The 24,537-nt window shown below is 45.1% G+C and overlaps 1 long non-coding RNA gene across 1 annotated transcript in view; it reads right to left on the reverse strand.

Moving 5' to 3' along the window:
• The window catches only part of LOC137227669 (uncharacterized), a 228,100-nt gene that overhangs the window by 155,726 nt on the left and 47,837 nt on the right, over window positions 1-24,537 (reverse strand). Inside the window, exon 3 of the long non-coding RNA XR_010944949.1 lies at window positions 18,260-18,527. This is a non-coding gene — a long non-coding RNA (uncharacterized lncRNA). The remainder of the gene's footprint in view (window positions 1-18,259; window positions 18,528-24,537) is intronic.

The raw sequence follows: 24,537 nt of genomic DNA on the forward strand, positions 1-24,537 counted from the left end.
ATGCCCAGATGGGAGCTGGCTCTTATGTGTGACCGGAACCACTACAAACCACATTTATATTATACCCCAACATGCCTACCACCTGAGAATGGGGCCAGCCATGCTCGGAACCAGAATAAGGGATGAATCAGCAGTCTGGATGGTAATTTATAAGGGCACTAAAATATTCCTGGAAATATAACTGGATTTATTTCCCAGAATGCTCCTTAAGATAGAACCATGCATGCCTGGAAAGTATCCCCTGACAGATAACCTGCTTGGTCTGGGATAAGATGATGGCCTGCCTTCTCAGGAGAGTGATGTAAGTGTCAGGGCTCCTATTAGCAAGCAAAAGAAACAGACTCTAGCTGATAATAAGCAGAAAGGAAATGTAGTGAAAGCATAGTGAGCAACTCACAGTGTGGCTGGGACAGATGCAGAGTCGGGATTAGAAAATGGACAGAGGCCAGGACCACAGCCAAAATTCCACTACAGAGCCAGGATATCAAGGACACTACTACTGGCCCCAAGTCCTGCTAGCCACAGCTCACTGGGCACTGGATGCCACCACCCACCCCACTGCCGCCATGGCCCCTGGAGGCTGGGTGCTGCTGCTGCACCAGGGTGGAGCCTCCACTGCCTCTTTGTGTCACTGGAGCAGGTGGGTCTGAGTGCCCGTGGCCTACTACAAGGCAGGCCTGGGAAGTGAGTGTCCAGCTTTTCTGCTTCTATAGTGAGTCAGGCCCAAACATAGGCAGGATGTTCAGAAGCCAGGACACTTCCCAACATTTGGTGTCCACTCCAAAAAGACTTGGCTACCTACAGGGTTCTAGTCTTACAGAATAGAAGAGTCACATTTGGGGCCAGAATTAAATATCTCAGGACAGTAGAAAGAGGATTCATGATGCCATTAACTATCCCCTCTTTCTAAATGTCAAGGCTTCCATTCTGAAGCTGAGTTAAACTATCTGCCTGCCCAGCGCACTTTCATGACTCAGAACCTGACCATTCCCCAATCATGACTTCTGTTGGGTCGGGTCAGGAAGGACTTAGACCTTGATGTGCAGGGAGGTCTAAGCTTACGTCCTTGGAATGAACCATGGAGGCCTCTCTCTAATTGTGGGAACCTGGCGTGAGAAGAGTGTGGCCTGCATCCTGGGCTCTGGAAATTGCGGTGGTGTGCTCTGTGAGATTAGGAAAGCTATGTAGCTGAGAGCACAAGGAGGACACAACGACCAACGCTATTATTTTTGCCGCATATCTGCCTACACCGTGAGGGTCCTCTGGGGATGGGATGACACAGTTGTGTGGCCCTACACCCTCCCCCTCCCTGTTGACTGCCAATTGTCCACAACCCAATCACTTCGCAGGCAAATTACTGAGACCCAGAGAGAGTGATAGATGGCACCTCATTTGGCAAAAACCAGAGATTGCAGGAACCCAGGTAGGAGCAGGCTGCACCCCTTTTCCAAGATGTGAGTCGGGACCAGCTTGGATTTGAAAGGGCTAGAATCAGTCAGCTTTTGCCAACAGCCCTGAAATGTCAATAACACACAACAAACATTTATTTCTGGCTCACATCCATATCTACTGTGGGTCAGCTCTAGCTCTTTTCCACTCCATCTTCATTTCAAGACCCAGACCAGATGAGAACAACTTATTCTGGTCCTGTGGAAGAAGGGGAAGAGCAGTAACAGAAACATCTGACAGCTCTTAAAGCTGCTACTCAGAACTGGCACATGGCCCTTCCCTTTACTTTCAGTGGCCAAAGCAAGTCACGTGTCCAAATCGGATGTCAGTGAGGTGGGGCAATTGTGATCTCACAAGGAGGGCAGAAAACAAGGGAAACAGTAACACAACCTGCCACAGAGCCATCCCATCAGAAGCCACAACAGTGGCACCTAAGCCAGGTCTCCTGCTCCTCTGGCCTACATGTCCTCCAGCTTTGTCCCATTTCTCTTGCTTCTTCTAAACTTTCCATAGGGTTTGGCCCCACCATCCTAGTCCCATTTTAGAGATGTGGAGACTGAGGCCCACAGAGGAGCCCCAGGTCACCAACTCCTCCCTAATGCCCTTCCCTAACCAAAGGGCTCCCCGTCTACCCCATCCTCTTCCTTGCCTACCCCGAGTCACCAGAAATACTTGCTCTCTATGGAGCACCAGCACACACCTGCTATCAATCCATAGGATCCTCACTTAGTCTCCGGAGCACTCTGTGAGGTCAGTCATTTATAAGGCAGAGCTGGAATGGGAGGTGCCTCTCCAAGCCCCCAGTCCTGAGCAGCAAACCAGACTGGACCCCAGTTTTGCCCAACTCTGAAGCTGGTATCCTGCCACTGCTCTTCATGCTGGCCTCAATACCTTCCTCCTCAGCCCCAGCCCACATTCATTGCCACCTGTGGTGTCAACCCGGGTCAGGATGTTACAGCCATGGAGCTGTTCCCTCCTCACCAGCCAGAACTAATCTTTAATTCAGACCCACAAAGCTGGCCCTTCAGTTCCCATTGCCAGGCACAGAAATGAGGATAAATGTGGCTGTCAGTGGCTTCCTACCTCTTTGTTTTTTTAATTTACTTAGAGTTGGGCAGCAGAGATGGCAGGAGAGGAAGCAGATGGCTCAGTGTGACAGATGGGATCCTATCCAGTGACACAAGGACAAGGTGAGAGAAAGTGTGATCAAGAGAAAACGCAGGCTCTGCGTGACAGCGTGTGTACACGGGCCCCCATGCCAGGACGTCTGTGTTCCGGCCAGCTCACCAGGCTCAGGGCACTGGGCTGGGGCTCCAGTTTGCCCAGCCCCACACCGTCACCTGACAGTGAGGAGAGTGAGGCAGAGAGGGTCACCCACCCAGTCACGCGCTTGAAGGACACCTGACTCCACGCAGTCCCAGCTACACTTTGGTACGTGTGATGGGCGATGCCTGTGGACTGGCTCCCAGGGCTGTCCCGCCCTTGCCACCCCCTACCATACGTTCTTACAGAAGTCTACCTTCAGCCCTGCCTTGCCTATGCTAACGATTCTCCAGGCGGGCTTTCAGAGGAGTGTTTCATGCCTAGAATATCCCAACATCTCCAGCGCTAGGGCTCCAATCCAGGACTGGGAGCTTGGAAAGGGCAGCTCCCCTTCCACCTCTGGAAAGACCCCCTGAGAAAGCATTCAGGTGGAAGAAAGAGACGACAGGGGGGTCTTACCGGTGGCAGAGCTTTAAGATTTTGCAGTGCCCTGCCCTGATTATGTCACGGATGGATAATAGTCCTATGTACATGGACGCTGTTCAAAGGGGAGAGGAGCATAAGATGAAAGACCCTTCTGTTCTCCTGGGTACACTCGAGAGATTCGGGCAAGACGCTGGCCTGCAGCAGAACTGGGGAGCAGGGGCTGCACCAGATTGTGGAGCTCAGCACAACAGTGAGAATTTGGAGCTCCCAGGACAATCAGGAGGAAGGGGAAAGGAAAGGAGATGGACTGGGGAGAGGAAGCCCAGAGCCTGCATTGGCAAAGTGCAAGCTTTTTTCTCTTTTGGGGAAGTCTGGTTTTGCCAAAATTGTGGAAAGGGCTGAATATCTCATTAACAGTATAGGAAAGAAACAACATGGGAGAGATAAAAGGATGATCCAGAAATGGGACTAACTCAGAGCCAAAGGTGACCATGGGAAACGAATTCCCTTCAGAATTTAGAGAAATCTCGGGGAGCACTGGATCCTCCTCAGAATTGGGGGTTGGGGGTTTGAGTCGATATTAACGTAAAAGGCTGCGTTTGGGACACAGTATTATGAAGGTCATTTTGCAGGAGATATAGAAAGACGGAAATGGGGAAATTCCTTTCTTCAGGAGCATTGTACTCGAGTGGGGAGGACCTGAGGATGAGCAGGTGTGGGTCACAGGACCACCCTATATCCCAGCCCTTCCCATCTATACGTGCAATCCTCGCGGTCACCTTGGAGCATGGAGGCTATTATCACTCTCATTTTACATATGAGGAAAGGGACTCAGCAATGAAGTGATTTGCCCATGGCCACCCAGTGTGTAAGAAGAGGATCTAGGATTCAAACTCAGGTCTATCCAATCCTAAAAGTCAGCTATTTCTTCTCCTGGAAACCAGGTTCCACTTGCACATGATAAGCTTGAAGGTAGGACGAGGGCTTTCTCCTCACTGACCACGTGGTTTTCCTCACCTGCCCCGTGTGAGCCACATGATATACTTGTCATTCCTAGGGACCCCCAAGGCTGGGCTCTGGGGGGTGAAACACAGAGGCACTGCACACTTGGACCAGCAGACCAGACCTTAAGCCACCAGGCCCTAGAGGTGTGAGCATTTCCTATCCTGATGTGCCCAGCCTCCCTGCGATGAAGAAGCCCAGCAGGAAGGCCATCCTCACATGCTGAGATGAGGGAGAAGGCAGGGGACAGGGATTCTCTCAAACCGTGTAGGTTCCTGGAGGATAAAGACTTCTGTATCTATTTACTGAGAGTGCTAAAGCCAAGCTCTGCAATCAAACCAGAGGAGTCCAGAGGTGAACAAGGCAGGAACCCTTATCTCCAGCCTGAAATCTCCTCTCAGTCAGGATCTTAGCAAGAAATATGAATCCATTCACTGAAGTGACTTTGGCAAAGGGACCACGTGCAGGGATGTGAGCAGGATGGTGAAGCACCCAGAGACTTGTCACAAAGGGAGTCATTCCACACCGAGGCCTGGAGGGGTAGAGGGAAGAAATGGTGTTCTCAGACTCTCATGAGAGCTGAAGCTACAGAGGAGCAGCCGCCTGCTCACGGCAGTCACGGAGGGACTCACACCCTGCCACAGACATGATGCCAGAGCAGGACGCGAGCGGGGAAGAAATACCTGACCTCTCCTATCTTCCACCCTCCCATTTCCTGTGCTGCCTCCCTAGACTGAACCTAACCAGATGCCCAAGGGCAAAGGAGATGGTGCATTCCGTGGGGGTCAGAGACTGGAATGGAAGGGAACTGCAATGGAGAAGAACCATCAGACTTTTCCCACAAAGCCCTCCTGATCAGGGCTTGACAAACCCACTGTTATTTATCAGTTAGAGGTTGAAATGAGAATCCTATAGTCAGGGACAGGCAGCTTTTCTTCACTGCCTCACACTTCTAGGAAGTTGTTGATTCTCATGTTGACCCGGAGCCCCTTGGGCCCTCTCGTCTCAGACAAATGTGAAGATCACGGTTCAGGTTGGAGATCACGTTCTCCATCCCCTCCAGCTCAGCGAGCTCCTCCTGGGTAGCACCAGAGAGTCTGCCCTGACACTAGACATTCCCTTCATAAGTGTTCCTGAGGACTCAAAAGACAGTCAGCATAAAGAGCCGTCTTCATGGATTTTCATTGCACTGAAAATTACACAAGTCTCCAATTAAACAAAGAACTTTTCCCTTCCCACTGAGTTTTCTCTTCTCCCCTTATTCCTGCTCTAATCTGGGACTAGAATTCAAAATCACTCCTGGTGAGAAAAACTAACTTGGAAGCTCTAAGTCACTGGAAGAGGTACAGGTGCTCCTTGAAGCGATGCTCCTGATGACTTTCAGAGAAGAGGAATGCACGTGAACCAGACCTGTCTGTCACCCTCCATAAGATAATGCTGCAAAGGTTTGTTGGATTTCAATAGGTTAGCAAAACCATTGTTATTAGCCAGAGCCTGTCTGTACTCAGCATGGATTCAGCAAACCCAATATTATTGCAATTTTGATATCCTACGATTTACATGTTCCATTCTCCTGGTCAATAATTTCCCAACACACTTGCTCACCTCCAAATTCCCCAAATTCTTTACATCCTTCAAGGCCTGTCTCAAGAGGCATCACCATCAATCATTCATTTATTCAAAAAATATTTTCGAAACCTGCTTTGTGCCGAGCATATTTATGGAGCTGCAGCAGTAATCAAGACAGACTTGACCCCCGTCCTTGGGTGTGTTTTCTTCATCATGCAGTCTCTTCCATCTTTGACCTCTCCCTGAGCACCAGCTCTGATGATCATATCACATTTGACCTTCAACGATGATCTCCACAGTCTTGTGTCTAGTCCTTCCCTCCAGAACAGGAGCTCCTGAAAAACTGAAACTACACCTTCCTCTGTATTAACCAGTGCAACACCAAACATACGTGAGATTGGAATCCAACCACGATCTTTCAAGCAGCTGAGGCCAATCTCTTAACCTTGGTCTCTTCATCTATATAATGGGAGACATTATCTCAGGGTTTCCTGAGTTGAATTTTCTGAGTTGATGAATGTAAAAGCACTTTGCACACTGTTAACCTCCCAGCACAGTAGCCCGACCACCAAAACAGTTAACCTAAAAGGAATTCTGTCCGGCTCTTCTGCAGATCAGGGGTTGCAGCGTGCTCCACGGCGAAGCTCAGCCATCAGAAAGACAAAGCAAGCGCTGACGAATCTGCCACCCCACCCCCTCTCCCTGCAGTTAAAAGGCGGGTCAATTACCATCGGCTCATTTGTAATCATTACAGTTGTCTAGAGTTTTCTCTGCTGATTGCTTGGGTTAGGAGGCCCCTAATCAGTGGAAGGGGTGTGGGATCTTGAGAGCGCCTTTTGTCTGCAAGCCCCATCCAGTCTTGCCTGGAAGCTGTGGGGAAAGGATGTCAGGAGTCCGTCTGTCCTTGGTATCGTATCCAGAGGCTTTGTGGAGCCTCGGAGGTTTTTCCGGGCTGACCTCTGATGGAGGAGCTGGGGAGGTAATCCTATTCCGGAAAGGGACCCCTGGAAATTTTCATTACTATTAATGCATACCGTCCATATTTCACCGTCACCAAGGCAGGTTTTCTCACTCTTTTGACAGGAAAACAGACAGGTGGAGTCGTTTTGATTTGGACTGCCTAGTTTCTTCCCCAGGGAAGCTGCTTCCTCTAGCTTGCATGATAATTGAATTTCACGGATGGAATCTTCCACATACTTCTCAATTAGGCATGTGTATAGGCAGTGAGATTTTTCAGGTGTTAATCTATGATTGTCACCCCCTTTATTTTAACCTTTAAATTAATTTTCTTAATTTCTGCCAGCTCTAAATCCAGCTTTGCTAAATAGCATGATTCTGACTTAAATGGTCTAACCTGTTTGTCATAAACTGGGTACAGCTGAAAATCGTGTATGCGTCAGACTTCCTCATTAATCACAGCTGACAAGAAGTCAGAAATGAAGAAGGCATTTCTGCCTCTGAAGGCAAAGTGGGGAAGGATTGGGAAACGCAGCCAACTTGGTGTGATAGCCGAGCTGGGAGGGCAGGGGAACAGTGAGTCCCAGCTCCATCTGGGTGACCTTGGTTAAGTCCTTGTCTCCTTGGGGCTTCACTTTCTACCCTAAAAAAAAATGCAGGCAGGGGTGGGATAGGGGGTTCCGATCAGCTGAGTCCTCTGGGACCTTTTCAGCTGTAACATTCTCTGAGCCTATACATGGCTTCTCAGGGAAATGCCACCAAAGTGACATCTCAGTATTTAAGTGCGCAGCTGTTGTTGAGAATACCAAGAGGACCTACATTCCCAATACTTTACCATAGCATTCTCCAAAACGAGGAAGGCAAGATGATTTTAGGTAGTAAAGGGTCACAGATTTCAGTCCCCTGGGAGTGCTGAGTCCCTGTGGAGTCTCCATCCCCCTGAGCAGATCTGTCTGGCACGTCGCATCTTAAATGCCTCCCTGATGCTGGTGCTCCTCCCAGGTTATCAGAGAAGGAGCATTCTCAGACTCAAATCCTTTGTCAGGCAGCAGATCCAGTTAGAATCCAACACTTGAGCACTTCCCTGGTGGTCCAGTGGTAAAGAATCTGCCTTCCAATGCAGGGGACGGGGGTTCGATCCCTGGACGGGGAACTAAGATCCCACATGCCACGGGACAACTAAGCCCATACGCCACAGCTACTGAGATTGCACACCTCAACTAGAGAGCCTGCGTGCCACAAACTACTGAGCCCACGTGCCCTGGAAGCCACATGCCACAACTAGAGAGAAGCCCGAGTGCCCCAACAAAGAGCCTACGCACTGCAACAAAAAGATCCCCCATGCCTCAATGAAGATCCCGTGTGCCTGCAACTAAGACCTGACGCAACCAAAATAAATAAATAAATATTTAGGGAAAAAAAAGAATCCAACACTTGTTTGGTGGTGTTGAGAGAGGTTTCTTTGTTTTTCTCCATGTAGGGTAGAGATTGTTTCCTTTTAAGACATTTTTACTAAGGAGCTGATTTTGAAGAATATTAAGTTAATGCAGAAGCTGTGTGGCTTGGGAAAAATTAAAAGTAGCATGTGAATGTCTGCTTTTGCAGTCTCTGGAAAAGTATTTAGTCTCAGTAGAGAGCCAGGCACTATTCAGGCACTGGGAAGACAGGTGAGTAACACCTTTAGATCCTTACCCTCCCTCCCAACCCCGCACTGCCATATCCTGAGTGCGCAGGCCACGCTCCCGTCCAGAGGCAGAGGCCTCCATCCAGGCACTGATTCCAGAAACCAGCATCCTCATAGCCCTTGGATCCCCGTGCTGTCACCACTCTGCCCAGCTGGGTGACCAACCACCCTGAGGGAGTTTCTGGAACATGGGACTTTCAGTTTTAAAACCAGGACAGTCCCAGGCAAACAGAGACAAGCTGGCCCTCCTACCAGTGATCCAGCCCAAACCTAAAGCAATGCTACCCTCCACCTTCTCCGTCCTCTGCCTTAGTGGCTGCAGCTGCAGGTCAATCAGTCTCCCTTCCCCCACTCCCCACAGACTGGCAGCCTTCCAAATTCTGGTCTCTGCTTAGCACTGCCTGTCAGTCTTTTGTAACCCTCCCCCACACCCTCAAGAGCTATTTCACACCTCTCCAGCCCTCCCCAACACCCTCCATACACCACCCATCTGCCCCTGCACAGCTGACTTTGCTGTGCAGAGAACGGAGAACGGAGGAGAGGGCAGCAAGCACTAACGACCACTTCTCACCTCCCACTGTACATGCATGCAGTCTCCCCTTCCCTGCGCCCCACCCCCCAGCTCTGTCCTTCTGTCCTCCTTGCTGTCTCCTGTATCTGAGTCACTCGCATCCTACTGGAAGCTTCTCTTCAACTTAATAACACTTGGTCTCTCAACCCTTTCACACCCTCCCCACTGAACCACCACTCCCTCTTCTCACGTTCCCATCCAAACAACTCTAAGGAGTTGCCTCCACTTCCCTTTCTCACTCTTTCAGGTCACTCATTCCTCCCTCCCTACACTTGGGTTTCTGCCCCCTCTAAAATAGCTCTCTCCACATCTCTGATGCCCTGCTAATTGCCAATCCCAGTGCCTTTTTTTGAGTGTTTTATAGATATCAACTCATTTGACCAAAACTATGTATGTGTTGAAGTAAAATAAAATGATATGTCAACCTAGTAAGATAACTTATCTTTTACCCCCACTTTACAGCTGAAGAAACAGGAACAGAGAGGTTAAATATCTTGTCCATGGTCACACAGCTACATGTGATAGAGCAATGATTCAGAAGTCTGTGCCCCTCACACTCTCCTCTGGTACCTCTCTGCTGCCTTCACCTCTGCTGTCCATTCCCTTCCTCCTAATCTTTGTCCCCAGCACCTGAGATAGGGTCTGACACACAGAGGGTGCTCAAAAAATGCTTGTGGTCTCAACTAACTGAATGTCTGTGACACACTCAGGGAAGTCACCATCCAGGGGAGGAAGATCAAACGCAGCCACCAGTGTGTTGAATGGTACACATCACATGGTCCGAGGGCTCTGACAACAGTGACAAGAAAAAACAGTAACAGCCACAACGACAGTGCCCACCATTTCTTGAATTCTAATATACACCAAGAGGTATACTAAGTAGTTTTTCTGTTAGCTCATTGAGTTCAAAAGAATTCTCCAAGGTAAGTATTATTTTTAAGCTCATTTTACAGATCAAGAAAAGGAAGTTCAGAGAGGTCCCCAGGTAAAAAGCATATGTGAGGGAGCCTCAGACAGAGAGTGGGTGGCTAGGAAGGCTTCCCAGGGGAGGTGCCTTCTGAGTAGGGTTTTGAAGCACGAGTAGGAATTAGTCAACTGAAGAGCACAGGGGTATTCCAAGTAGGGAACAGTGTCTGCAACAGCTCAAGGTCATAAGAGCATGTACCCATCAGGGAACCTCAGACAGCTGGCCTGGCTGGAGGGCAGAGAATGAGATGGGGAGTGGGAGAGGTGAGGCTTTCAAGGGAAGTAGGAAGAGGAGGAGGGGAGCCTCACAGGCCACAGGAAGGAATTTCAACATGATGGGGCCTCAACATGATGCGGCCTCAGCTCTCAAACTGGGGTGTGCATCAGAATTGCAAAACTGTGACCCTAGGCCTCCTCCCCACACAATCAGTAGACCTAGGACAGGGCTCAGGAACTTTGTGTGTGTGTGTGTGTGTATCTTACTAAGGCTCAAATGTACTTAAACAGCTTTATTACATATAACTGATATACAATAAACTGGACATATTTAAAGTATAAATTTGATATAGTTTAAGATACACACACACACACACACACAGCACACACAGACGTGAAACCACCACAATCAGGAGAGTGAGCATATTCATCATTCCCAAAGGTTTCCTCATAATCTTCAAAATCCCTTCCTCCCAACCCCATCCTCACTGATCTGCTATCTCTCATTATAGATTAGTTTGCATTTTCTAGAATTTTATAAATGAGATATAATATATATACCCTTTTGTCTGGCTTCTTTCACTCAGCATAATTATTTTAAAATTCATTTTGAGACAGGCACATGTTGTTTGTAGAAATAATTCATTCCTTTTTATTGCAGAATAATGCTCCATTGTGTGGAGGTGCCATATTTTGTTTACCCATTTACTTGTTGATGGATAAATAATACTGCTGTGAACAGTTGTGTAGAAGTCTTTGAATGGGCATAAGCTTTCATTTGTCTTGGGTAAACACCTAGGAGAAGGGTGGTTGGATGGTAGCTTTTTAAGAAATGCCAAATTATTTTCCAAAATAGTAGTAATATTTTATATTCAAACCAGAAGGTATTATATCCAATACCAATGAGTGGTATCTCATTGTGGTTTTTAATTTGCATTTCCTTGATAATTACTAGTGATGAGCATCTTTATGTTCTTATTTGCCATCCCTGAATCTTCTTTGATGAAGCATCTGTTCAACTCTCTTGTCCATTTTTAAACTGGATTTCTTATTTTCATATTATTGAGTCTTGAGAGTTCATTCTATATTCTGGATATAGGTCCTTTTTCAGATATATGAATTGCGAATATGTTTTTTCAGTCTGCTGCTTACATTTTATTCTCATAACAATATCTTTTGAAGAGAAGTTTTTAACTTGATCAAGTCCAGTTTATCAAATTTGCTTCTGTAGATTGTGCTTTTGGTGACATATTTAAGAAATTTTTGCCTAATCCAAGGTTATGAAGATTTTGTCTTATGCCTCCATGTAAAAAAAGAATTACAGTTTTAGGTTTTACATTTAGGTCTATGATGCACTGAATTAATTTTTGTATATAGTATAAGATATAAATCCACAGTTTTGGTTTTGGGGCCTTTTTTTTTTTAATTTGGATATCTAGTTGTTCTAGTCTTTGCTAAAAAGTGTCCTTTTCTCCACAGCATTTCCTTTGCACCTTTGTCAAAAATCACTTGTCAATATACTTGCGGTTATATTTCTGGTCTCTTTATTCAGACTCCTTATTCTCTTTATTCTGTCTCATTTATCTATTTGCTTTTATGCCAATATCATGATTTTTATTACTATATGTTTATAAATATTGCATTCAGCTAGCGTGAGCCTTCCAGTTTTGTCCTTCTTTTTCAAAAGTTATTTTAGCTATTATGGACTCTGTGCATTTTAGTATGAATATTAGAATCAACATATGAATTTCTGCAAAAAGCCCTGTTGGGAATTTGATTGAGATTGTGCTGCATTATAGATCACAATCTGGGGAGAACTGACATCTGAACAATATTGATTCTTCCAACTTCTTATTTTAGGTTTTCTTTAATTTCTCTCAGCAATATTTTATAGTTTCAGGGTACAGTTCTTTTATAACTTTCCTCAGATTTATCCCTAAGTATTTTATATCTTTTGATACTACTGATAAGTGGTAAGTTTTAAAATTTCTGTTTCCAATTGTTTGTTGCTAGTGTGTAAAATACATTGAAATTCTGTAAATTGATCTAGTATCCTGCAGCTTTGCAAAACTTATTTATTACTACTAGTAGCTTTTTGTAGATTCCAGTAGACTTCCTACATAGATGATTATGTTGTGTGTGAACAAAGGCAGTTTTACATTACCAATCTGAATGTCTCATTTCTTTTCCTTGCCTGATTGCACTGGCTAAGACCTCCAGTACAATGTTTAATAGAAGTGGCAAGAAAGGATAGCCCTGTCTTATTCCTGATCTTAGTGGAAAGGTATTCAGTCTTTAATGATTAAGTATGATGTTAGCTATTGAGATTTTATAGATGTTCTTAATCATGGTGAGCAAGTCCCTTTCATCACTAGTTTGCTGACGGTTTTTATCAGGAATGGATGTTGGATTTTGTCAAATGCATTTTCTGTATTTATGAGATCATGATTTTTTTTTCTTTTTTAGTCTGTTAATATGGTGAATCACACTGATTGATTTTTTAATGTTAAACTAACCTTGCATTTCTGGGGAAAACCCTGCTTGGTCCTGACGCAAATATCCTTTTAGTCTATTGTTTGATTCAATTTGTGTTCGTAAGGGATTATTAGACTATAGTTCTCTTTTTTTATAATGCCTTTGTCTGCTTTTGGTATCAGGGTGAAGCTGGCCTCATAGAATGAATTGGGAAATATTTCCTCCCCCTTTCCCCCACTTCTTAAAACTTTTTGAAAGAACTTGTGTTAAATTGGTATTATGTCTTTCTTAAATGTTTTGTGGAATTTATCAGCGTGAGAAAGTTTTTATAACCTGTAAATTCAATTTCTTTAATAGATAAAGAGTTTTTCAGGTTAACTATTTCTCCTTGAGTAAGCTTTGGTAATTTGTGTCCTACAGGGAATTTGTCCAGTTCATCTAAGTAGTTGGATGTATTGGCATAAAGTTGTTTGTAATGTTCCCTTATTATCTGGAGAATCTATAGTGATACCACTACTATTCCTGATGTTAGAAATATGTATCTTTGCTCTATTTTCCCTGGTCAGTCTAACTAGAGGTTTATCATTCTTACTGATCTTCCCAAAGAACAAGCTTTTGGTTTCATTGATTCTTTCTACTGTTTTTCTATACTGTTCCATTTATTTTCACTTTGATCTTTATTATTCCTTTCTTCAGTTGTTTTGGGTTTCATTTGCTCTCCTCTTTCTATTCTTAAGGTGGTAATCAAGGTCAATGATTTCAAACTTTTCTTTTTCTAATATAGCCATTTAGTGCTAGAAATCTCCCCATAAGTGCTGCTTTAGCAACATCCCACAAATTCTGGTATTGTATTTTTATTTCATTCTGTTCTAAATATCTTCTAAATTCATTTTTTCTTTGATCCATGGGTTACTTAGGAGTTAAGTGTGTTACTTAGTTCCCGAACATTTGAGATCTGTCATTGATTTATAATTTAATCCCAGTGTGACTTGAGAAAATAATTTATATGAAGTGATTTGTTTTAAATTTGTTGAGACTTGTCCTGAATAGAGTCTATCTCAGTAAATGTGCCATATGCTCTTGGTAAGAATGTAAATTTTGCTGTTGTTAGGAGTATTCAATAAATGTCATTTGGATTAAGTTACTTAATAGTGTTGTTCAAGTTGTCTATATTCTCACTGATTTTCTGTCTACTCATTCTATCAATTTTTGGTTATTTAAATCCCCAACAACTGTTGACTTTTCTATTTCTCCTTTTAGTTGTATTAGTTTTGCTTTATGAATTTTCAAGCTTTATGATTAGCCACATAACATTTAGGATTATGTTATCTTGATCGACTTCCTCTTATAATCATAAAATGACCTTCTCTATCTCTGGTAATATTTTTTGCTCCGAAATGTACTTCGATATTAATATAGCCTCTCCAGCTTTCTTTTGACTAGTGTTAGCATAGTATTTTTCCCATCAATCCATTTTTAACCCATTTGTGTATTTATAGTTAAAATGTATTTCTTACAGGCAACATTTGTGCTATTGTTGTTATGCATTTTACATTTACATATATTATAAATCCCACATTACATTGCAGTTATTTTAATATTAACAGTAAAATATCATTAAAAGAATTTTAAATAATACAAATATACTGCATATACTTATCATATAGTTACCATTTTGAATGCTTTTTATTACTTTCTGTGAATTCAAAATTCCATCTGGTGTCATTTTCCTTCTGTCTAATCAACTTCTTTTTTTTTTTTTAAGATGTTGGGGGTAGGAGTTTTAGTAATTTATTTATTTATTTTTGCTGTGTTGGGTCTTCGTTTCTGTGTGAGGGCTTTCTCTAGTTGTGGCAAGCGGGGGCCACTCTTCATCGCCGTGCGCGGGCCTCTCACTATCGCGGCCTCTCTTGTTGCGGAGCACAGGCTCCAGGCGCGCAGGCTCAGTAGTTGTGGCTCATGGGCCTAGTTGCTCCGCAGCATGTGGGATCCTCCCAGACCAGGGCTCAAACCCGTGTCCCCTGCATTAGCAGGCAGATTCTCAACCACTGCGCCACCAGGGAAGCCCTACTTCTTTATCTCTGATAATACCTCTTGCCTTGACGTTTATATTATCTGAAATTAATATAGTTACTCCAGCTTTCTTATAATTAGTGCTTTTGCATAGTACATCTCTTTCCATCCTTTTACTTTCAAGCTTTCTTTCACTTGTAGACAGCAGTGTCCACAGAAAGCTGACACCTGTAAACAGCAGTTAACTAGCTCTTGTTCTTTTAACCAGTCTAAAAACGTGTGCCTTTAATTGAAATATTTAGTTCTACATGTAATATTATTTTTGATATGGCTGCCTTTAGGATAGCCACTTTATTATTTGCTTTCTATTTGTCCTGTTTTCTTTTTCTCTGTTTCTCCTTTTGTGTTCTTTGGAGTTAATCAAAATATTTTTAGTATTCCATTTTAATTACTCTATTGAACTTTTTTCTCTTTCCAACATATTATGAAAAATGTCAAACATACCAAAAAGTTGAAAAAGTTTTTCAGTGAGTACCTATGTGCCTACCATCAATAGTTTCTATTCCTATATAAAAGAATAGAAAAGACCTCATTTGGTCAACCCACCTTCCATATTGGATGCCTTATCTCTTAATTTAAATAGGGTAGAGGTAAACACATTGAAAGGGTTTCATTAATAGAAATGTAATTCTCAGAATTTGGGAAGTGAAGGTCCCATCTTTACATATATCGTCTTTACTCTGAGAGGGAGCAAGACAATCTGGACTGTGTCCAGAGTGGGTAACCAGGACAAGGCAGTGACTGGATGCTGGGTCATTTTGAGGAAGGAACTGGCTGTGCTATACCCAGGGAAGAACAGAGGGAGTTAAGGAGAGACATTTATAGGTCATAGCCTTTCAGCCTCGGGGAGGAGGGGGAAGCTGTCTTTGGGAAAGTCCATGAGTCAGGACTAGATAGATGGATGCTCCAGGAAAACAGATGTAGCTTCAGTAAAAGGAACAACTAACAGGAAAGGTGTCAAAGATGGGCAAGACTATCAAAAGATAGTGAGCTCCCCGTCACTTGAGGTATGCAAGCACTCACTCATTCAACAATATTTATTAAGCCTTTACATGGCAAGCACTGGGCTATGCACTGTGGATCAAGTGGTGAATAAAACAGACAGGCATCTTGTCCTCATGAGGTGGTAAATATTAAACGATCCCACAAATCTGTAAGTATCAATAGTGATTCATGCAGGACATGTGCTCTGGCAAAAACTGGAGAACAGGATTAAATGTTTTCTAAGTCTGAGACTAAACAGTATTTAGACAGGAAGCCCTACATAAGTGATGGCTTCTATTCTTACATTATTATTAGCATAATTATTATTGTTTGTTCTAGTGTTCATTCATTTCACATTTCCTGAGCACCCACTATGGGCTGTGCAAGGAGGCAGAGCTGCATGAGATGGGTCTTTGTCCTTCAAGTGGAAGGGTCGCTCTGTTACAGACCATCCAATACAAGGGGAAGTGCTGTGGTTAGAAACTAGGATCCCAGGGAGGCACTGGCTACCCAGGAAGCAGTTGAGGGTAAGTGGGGGGAGTCCTGGGGTGGGGGGAGTGGGGCGGGGGGAGCTTCCTGGAGTAAGTGGGAGTGAGTTGGATCTTGAAGGACAAGGAGAAAACTGCTGTGTGTTGGTTCCCTTCATTCCCCGAGGGGTCGGTCCCCTCCTCTCTCTAACCCCCCTCCCCCTCTCCCAGCCTCATCCCCTACCCACTTGGCAGTAGAGGGTTTCCGCTCAGCTGGGCCCCTCAGCCAATTAACACTCTTTGCCTCTGAAAAGCTCAAATCAGCTTCTCAAAGGTGTTAGAGATCAGAGCAATTAAGGTCTCTTTCTAATGCAAATCTAAACCCAAAATTGAATGTTTGTCTCCTTGGAAAATTAGGCTCCCAAGTTCTATGAGGAGCTAGTGAAATTCAGCAAGGGGAGGTGATAGCTTCAAGAACTAGAAGCCAATTTGTTGGGATGCTCTCCAGAAATATTTGATTCAATCAAATAAAAATTTACTCCACATAGCAGCAGAAGTGATTTCTTTAAACATGAATCAGATCCTCTCTCCCCTGGTCTCCGATGCACTTGCATTAACATCCAAAGCCCTCACCACAGTCTCAAGGCCCCACATAATCTGACCCTCGCCTCCCCCATAACTTCATCTCAGGCTCCTTTATAAAGTGCTTGTCACACTTTGTAATTATTTTATTTACTGGTTGGCCTCCCTCACATCATTAAGTAAATACATCGCCGTTACTGCTCACCCTGGAGCACAATATATAAAGTTATCCAAGTGAAAAACAGCTCAATTGCAAATCAGAGTTTGAGATTTGGAATGTGCCCTAGAGCCATTCGGAATAGGGCTCAGATTCAAAACGACATTGTTTTCCCCTCAACACCATCCCTGGCTGTTGTAGTAGCATCAGCCGTCGCTGACCTCTAGCTGTATCTAAGACCTAATTTTTCTGGAGAACAGCTAACTGCTCTCTCTTTGAGATGCCCCTCGGCGTCCCAAGCACTCTTCACAAATGGCTCATTTTTAAGTTGGACACTACTCACAGATAACCTCCAAATGCAAAGAAAATTCCTCTCGTCATGGGAACAGACAGAAATGACGTTTTATTTAACTAAGTTGTTTACTCTTCTTTCTCTTGTCTCCCAGTTGGAATGCATGGAGGGCGGGAACCTGTGTCTATCTTGGTCACCACCTATCAGCGGCACCCAGAACAGTGCCTGGTACTTGATGGATATTCCAGAAATATAAATATTTTGAATAAATGGATTTTCTGAAACTGCCTGTGTATAGGCTCAGTGCCAACACAATGGGCACAGAGGTGGGCAAACCCAGATTCAGCCTTGGAGGAGCTCATAGCTCAGTGGGGGGACCCACAGGACCAAGGATTCATTTGTTCATTAAGTACTTGAGCGCCCCCTACAGTGGAGTCAGAACCTCAGTGCAAAGAGACACACATAGGCAAATTCCAGCATGTGAGTTTGAGGGGGAGGGGGGGAAGGAAGCAAGAAATAACCATCTTCCCATTGTGGGCAATTCCCCCAGCTAGGAGGGATCCTAACACCTCCTTTAGCCATCAAACAGACACTGCTTTAGGTACTGAGATACACTGATGAATTAAGGCTGCCCTCGTCCTCAAGTGAATCAGTCTATAATAGATGGCAATGTCACATGGTAACAACAGAAATATTTATGAGTCCAAACCTGTCGCAGAAGTGAAGGTGATTTACCACAGAGGAGAGTACAGTGAGATCTGTTAGAAAAGACAATTCCTGAGCTGGGTTTTTTCAGCTGAATAGGAGTTTTCCTTGCAGACAAAGGAGAGGAGAATGGCATTCCAGGGAAAGGGCAAACCAGGTGCAAAGGCATAGAAATGTAAACCAACATGATCAATCTGAAGAACTGCAAGCCATTTGGGGGTCATTGCTAAAGTATAAAGTGAAAAGGGAGGTCTGGAGGCAGGAGAAGTAGCTGGGCCCAGATGTTACAAGGTTTCACCTGGACTTTATGCTACAAGGGACCAGTGTTGGGGGTTAATCACAAGAATGATAAATCGGCTTTTGCCACACAATAAACCACCCCAAATCGCAGCGGCTTAAAACAACAGTGTTCATGACTTACCCATCTGGGGTCAGCTGGGGGCTGTCTGGTCCTGGCTGGGCTTTGATGAACTGGGTTCAGTTCTTCATGAGTCTCTTATCTTCCTCCTGGGGCCATCAGGCCTGCGTTGGCATGTCTTGCTCATGGCAATGGCAGAGGCATAAAAGTGCAAAAGGAGACATGCAAGGCATCTTGAGGCCTGGGCTCAGCACTGTCACATTATCACTTCTACCTCATTCTGTTGACCAAAGGACATCATGTGGCCTAGTCTGGATTCAAAGGCATGCACCTGCAAAGTCATATGAGGAAGGGCATGAGCATAGGAAGCACTGAGGCATGGGGTCCATCAATGCACTCTAGCACAAGCTATGCAATCAGATCTCTGCATTAGGTCTCATGGCCGAGATGCGGAGGGTGGATTAGAAGGGATAAGGCAGTTTCAGAGCTTCAGGCCTGAACTAAATGAATGCCCCAGGATCCCACGATTCGTTCTTTCCTCTATTCCGGGTACCGGGATTTAGCCAGATCAGGCAAAGGGGAGGCTTATCTTTAGTCTTTTGTTTGATTCTAAGAACTCAGCCTGAGCACTCTGGTGCTTGCAGCAGTAAATAAGGAGCCTTTGAAATAAGCAGATAAAGGCTAATATTCAATAAACTAGTAAACAAGGATTTTCTGTAACTCTCTTGGAAAAGACATCTCTGAGACAAAAACAGAGCTGAGCTGAAATATTGGATAAGGCCCACTGATCACAAGAAAACCTAACATAGGTAATTGACTATTGGCAAATGCAACAGAACCAAATAAAGCGAGTAATTAACAATTATTGTGCTTGGAGGTAATGGAACTACAAATCCAGGCTGCCTATGTGTTTGTCCCAGGCACTGATAAGAACAAACTGGGTGAGTAACCCAGGTGTGAAATTCATTTTATTAGGCTAGATCTAAAAATAGGCTTGAATCAGACAGTGGAAAAGAACAGAATTCATCACCACTTGCTCACCGGGGCACATGGGGAATAAACTCAAGCTCTGGTTTTTGTTTAAAAAGAGGGAATTATGGTAGATTGTTTGCAAAAGTGACCCCCATTATTTCCCTTCCTGTATCTATGCTGCTTCGTGGATGTGACTTTGTAACTCTTCCCATCAGGACATGGAGTCTGTTTCCCCACCCCATGAGACTGTCTAGTTTTGACCAATAGACTGTGACAGAGGTGACACTGTGCTAATTCCAAGCCTTAGCCTCAAGACACCTTGCACCCTGTCACTCGCTCTCTTGGGATTTTTGTCCCTGCCATGTGAACAAGTCCAGGAGAGGCTGCTAGAGACAAGTTAATGTCAACTCAGCTGTCCCAGCAGAGGCCCCCAACCATGTGAAGAGCTCAGCCAAAATCAGCAAAGCCAGCCACAGCTGACCACAGAAGCCGGAGGAATGCCAGCTGAGTCCAGAAAACCTGCTGGCTGAGCCCAACCTAAACGGCCAACCTACAAAACCTTGAGGTTAATAAATGGTTGTTTTTTTATTTTTATTTTTTTTTGCGGTACGCGGGCCTCTCACTGTTGTGGCCTCTCCCGTTGCGGAGCACAGGCTCCAGACGCACAGACTCAGCCGCCATGGCTCACGAACTAGCCACTCCGCGGCATGTGGGATCTTCCTGGACCGGGGCACGAACCCGTGTCCCCTGCATCGGCAGGTGGACTCTCAACCACTGCGCCACCAGGGAAGCCCAATGGTTGTTATTTTAAGCCACTAAAATTTTTTTAACATCTTTATTGGAGTATAATTGCTTTACAATGGTGTGTTAGTTTCTGCTTTATAATAAGCCACTAAATTTTAAAGTGATTTGTTACACAGTAACAGATAACAGATACAGGAATATTCTTCATCAAAACAGCTAGATATAAGCTGTAAAACACGATATAAACAGTAAATAAACAGTAAAAACACGATAATCACCGCTACAAATAACCGGGCACCTATTGTCTACTGGGAACTTTGTGCATCTGAAACTTTGCTGGGTACTTTACATATTCCATGCGGGGTTACATCATCGAAACTCTGCAAGGCAGAGTTATTTTCATCATTTTGCAAGTGGGGCAGATGAAGAAACTGAGGCTGGGAAGACAGTTTATGCAACTTGACCAAGGTCCACAGCTACTGTTTTCTCAACCTGAGGCAAGTGGGGCTTCTCAGAGGCTAAGAGAGGCCTGGGCCACTTCCAATTTCTGAGATGCTTTGTATACTAGTAAATGAAGATATGAAGAAACAATTACACAAATGGTGACATATTTTAAATCTTTACATTTATTAAGTAATCACTTTTAATATCAAAGAAAAAAGCAATGCACTATAGTTGCTAATCACAAGATAATCACGCATTTATTTTAAAAGCATATTAATTTATAGTAAACCGCACATGGTATGATTTGGTAATGAGATGCAAACGTTACTTTGTGGGCTGAGCATTTTCTGCTTTTATCAGGTCAGGGTACCTCTATGATGGGACCTATAACCCATGTAACCTCCCTTGGAAATAACAACAAAAGATGAAATATGAGGCCTTTCAATGAGGTCAAGCCCAGCCACAGGGCACACCCTGCCAACCCCAGCCCAGCCCAGCCCTCAGGAGAGGCCTGTGCATGGCCAAAGGAGTCCATTCTACACCCTCAAACAGCCCTTGGCTGAGGGATGAGCTTCCAGGGAGGGCTCGTACAGAAACTGAATTTCCTGCTCTCATCAGAGAATTAAGTCTTCTTTATTTTCTATCACAAAATGACTGCATTCTAAGATGTTTCACTCCATTATGTCCAGGCTTACCCAGAACCAAGCAAAGTAGGGATTTACCAAGAAGCCAGACAACATTGCCAGTCTAAACACAGAGAAGGGAATGGGGATGCAGGACTCTGCATGGTCCAGAGGGTTGAGAAGTCATCTTAGAGATAACTTTGAGGCTGGATCTTGAAGCATGAATAGGAGCCTGCTGGGTGGCGGAGAGCATGCCACATGGCTGGAACAGTGCTGGAAAAGGTATGGAATTAAGAAAAGACATGTACAAGTAGGAATGGTGCAGATGCCAGTGTAACTAGAGCCCAGGGTGGGTGGGGAGAGGGGGGAGGCAGTTGAGGCCAGAGAGGATATTGGGGAAAAATAGTGGAGGGTATTTTACCCAAGAAGGCAGCCAAGTCTCAATCCCTTGTGGGTATGGCCTCTTGCTGCCAAGGAGGAATCTCAGTCTTAGAATGCAGCTGTGCACCCAGAATAAATCCCTACAGACCTGACTCCATCTGCTCTTTGCAGTAGCCCATCCATTGTCCTCCTTCCCAAAGACTTCAACTGTCCCCCCTCTGTAGGTGGCTCTCCTGCAAACTGCTGCAAGCCGAGTGTTCCCTGGAATCTAAACCCTGCGTTTCTCCACTAATCTGCATAATTTACAAACCAGCTCTGAGGTCTTTCACACAGACTATTCTATTTAGAACAAAAAATGTAACCAAGTTTTGAAGCAGCAGCCTCACAGTTTTTTCATAATTTTACAGACTTAAGAGTAGAGAAGGGGGCTTGCCTGGTGGCGCAGTGGTTGAGAGTCCGCCTGCCGATGCAGGGGACACGGGTTCAAGTCCTGGTCCTGGAAGATCCCACATGCCACAGAGCAACTAAGCCTGTGTGTCACAACTACTGAGCCTGCACTCTAGAGCCTGCGAGCCACAACTACTGAGCCCGTGAGCCACAACTACTGAAGCCCACACGCCTAGAGCCCGTACTCTGCAACAAGAGAAGCCACCGCAGTGAGAAGCCCAAGCACTGCAACAACGAGTAGCCCCCACTCGCCGCAACTGGAGAAAGCCCACGCGCAGCAAGGAAGACCCAACGCAGCCAAAAATAAATAAATAAATAAATTTATTAAAAAAAAGAGTAGAGAAGGGCCAAGAAGGTTGGCTTGAAGGTAGAGGAATGACTGAAGTGACCTAGCAGCATTAAGTCTTGGCATCTGGAGCCATCAGGGCCCTCTGGGATCACCTAGTCCAGGGATGGAAAATATATGACACACGGGCCAACCTCCTGCCATCTGGCGTCCAGGGCAGACACTGCTAATCTATTACCACACACTCTTTGGCTGAGCCCAGAAACAACTGAATCCTCCTGTACACGGCACTGTGGGCAGCCTCTACCCATCAGTCAGAGTCAGCCATAAATGAAAACCAGCTGGTCATTCCTGATGGTTTCCATTGCTCCCAGTTCACAGAGGAGAAAATAGAGGCACAAGGAGGGTAAGGGACTTGTCCAAGGTGGGCTTTCCTGTCCCTTTGGGCAGAGCTTTCCCCTATACCACATGGCCTCCCCATTTCCATACGGTTGCAGAGGACAAACACTTCCATGCCTCAACTGTAATTCAGGGAATGACTCTAGCATATGCGATGGAGTTTTACAAGCAACGTCATTTTTCTTTTGCTTCAAGTTGTTATTTGGTCATGCTTTAAAATGTAGATTTGTATTATCATAATCAAAGAACATATAAACAGTTAGTAGATTCTGCCCACACACTTAATAAAACCCTAAGGAATTCATTCATTCACCTATGGGCCAGGCAGGGTGCTGGGCATTGAGTTTATGAGAACACAAAGGACATCCCAGGTGCCCAGGGAGCTAAAATCCTCAAATCTGACATTCTGCTTAGCTTGGGGGAATGTGCTCAGTTCAACTCCCCCATCCTAGCACTGAAGGGACCCAGAGATTCCACACATGCCACCCCTCACCCTGTGCAATCCTCCCTAGAGCCCTTTAACAGGCCCTTGTCCACACACCTTCAATGATGGGGAGAACACTACCTCCCAAGGCTGCCAATTGGACCTTCAGATGGTTCAGCCTGCTACAAATTCTTCCTTTTGCTAAAAGAAAATGAGCCTCCCCAAGTCCTCCACGCACTGGTCCTGCCTTTGTCCCACGGGGCACTAACTTTCTGGGAACCTAAGAGAGAACGTTGAGGGGGAGGGTTGTCCAGTGAAAGAGAGACAAGAAAAGGGGAGAGGGAAGGCATTAAAACCATCCTTTACAGTGTGGCAAGACCGTTTCATATCCTTGCTCATAATTCTTACTCATATCAGTAGAACGTCATCGTGCCCATTCTGCCCCAGTATATGCTGAGATCCTTATAAACCCAGCTCCTCCAGAAGGCCCAAAATGCATTTGCTATGGGATCCTGTGCAAGAGAGCTGGCTGCTATGGTAGCAATTGCATGTAAATTTCCCAGAACCCCCAAATAAACTATTAATCAGAAAGATGAAGAAAGGGCCAAGGGGGTAAATAAATCAGTGAAGAAATCGGCTCCTACCGGGAAGGACAGGGAGCAGGGCCACCCCAACCTGCTGAGGCAATAATTCATCCCTCCCTTTGATCCTTTAAATGCAGAAGGAGGGGCGGCTGGAGACCAAGGGGATGCTATCTCACTCCCTTCTCCAACTGTTTTGTCTGTTATTCTTTTGGAGCCAGAGAGGCTTGATAGTGGAAGCTGCACCTGGCATCCCATCAGTGGAGAGAAAGAACAAGGCCCCCTGCTAGCAGGAATATCAAAGGTAAAGATGTTTGCCCCTGAAAAAAATGTTCTGGCCAGCTTGAAAGAAGCATTCTACTGAAGTGTGGTGATGACAGTGGGATTAGGTTCAGCACTGGTGGTTAATAGAAGGATTAGAGTGATGGAGCACAAATTTTATCTAGAAGATTGTGGGATGTGTTTGTTGGGTTTTTCCCCAGGATCTTGCTTTTTTTAAATGTTTATATTTGGCTCTTAATAAGGATTATTATGGGAAGGCTTACTAAGCTTCCTTGAAGTAAAGTAGACCCACCTAGAACCTGGTGGGTCCCACCACACAGCCCCCTGGGGGGGATGGGAGTGCTCTAATTAAAACGCTCCTGGGAGGAAAGGAACAAAGGGTACTATCCCGGTGTACACAGAAGCCTGCAAAGGGAACATCCATGTGACCAAGAAGGGATCTCAGACCTCAGGACAGGGAGAGGGACATTCAAGGTAAGCATGGTGGGCTCCACTGTGACTGTGGCCCCTGCTGACCAGGCCCAGTGGTAACCCCACCCCTGGCTTATGTAGGCAGGGCTATGGCAAGGGGGGAGGAGTGCACTGGAGAGGACCAGCCCTGGCTCCACAGCAAACTCACCCTGGATCTTGGGCAAAGCCCTTCCCTTGTCTGGGCCTCAGTTTCCCAAACTGCACAAGGATGGGCCTGGGGTGACTGAGGTCAAAGTCACCATGTAGCTGGCAGTAATGGGCCTTGATGCAAAGTCTAACACGGGACC

This window comes from Pseudorca crassidens, chromosome 7 (genome assembly GCF_039906515.1).
Source record: "Pseudorca crassidens isolate mPseCra1 chromosome 7, mPseCra1.hap1, whole genome shotgun sequence".
NCBI classification, from domain to species: domain Eukaryota; kingdom Metazoa; phylum Chordata; class Mammalia; order Artiodactyla; family Delphinidae; genus Pseudorca; species Pseudorca crassidens.